The sequence below is a fragment of the Ascaphus truei genome, chromosome 13 (assembly GCF_040206685.1).
Source record: "Ascaphus truei isolate aAscTru1 chromosome 13, aAscTru1.hap1, whole genome shotgun sequence".
Classification (NCBI taxonomy): domain Eukaryota; kingdom Metazoa; phylum Chordata; class Amphibia; order Anura; family Ascaphidae; genus Ascaphus; species Ascaphus truei.
The window spans coordinates 11,326,215-11,327,130 of record NC_134495.1 but is presented as its reverse complement, the minus strand read 5'-3'; positions in this window follow the sequence as shown (position 1 = coordinate 11,327,130).

Here is a 916-nt window from a genome sequence, read left to right as displayed (position 1 = left end):
GGGCGGGGGGGCAAAGAGAGGGGGCAGGGGGGGCAAAGAGAGGGGGCAGGGGGCAAAGGGGACAGGGGGCAAAGAGAGGGGGAGGGGGGGAAAGGAGAGGGGGAGGGGGCAAAGAGAGAGGGAGGGGGCAAAGAGAGGGGGCAGGGGGCAAAGAGAGGGGGCAGTGGGGGGCAAAGAAAGGGGGCAGTGGGGGGCAAAGAGGGAGGGCAAAGAGGAGGGCAAAGAGAGGGGACAGCGGGGGCAAAGAGAGGGGGCAGGGGGGCAAAGAGAGGGGGCAGGGGGGCAAAGAGGGGGCAGGGGGGCAAAGAGGGGGCAGGAGGGGGGGCAAAGAGGGGGCAGGAGGGGGGGCAAAGAGAGGGGGCAGGGGGGGCAAAGAGAGGGGGCAGGGGGGGCAAAGAGAGGGGGCAGGGGGGGGCAATGAGAGGGGGCAGGGGGGGCAAAGAGAGTGGCAGGGGGACAAAGAGAGGGAGTGGGGGCAAAGAGAGGGGGCAGGGGGGGCAAAGAGGGGGCAGGGGTGCAAAGAGAGGGGGCGGGGGGCAAAGAGGGGTGGCAAAGGGGCAAAGAAAGGGGGCAGAGGGGGGCAAAGAAAGGGGACAGAGGGGGCAAAGAGAGGAGGCAGGGGGGAAAAGAGAGGGGGTTTAGGGGGGGGCAAAGAGAGGGGGGCAGAGAAGCACAGAAAAACAAACCCGGCACATCCCCACGTCTGCCCGGGAGGAGGTGGGCACAAAAAGTATTTCTAACATTACAGCCGCACGTAGAATTCCACTGTTTTATAACAGCAATTTTATCCTATTCATCTGAGAGCCGCACAAGCACTGAGGCCATGTGAAGCACACACACACACACACACACACACACACACACACACACACACACACACACACACACACACACACACACACACACACACACACAC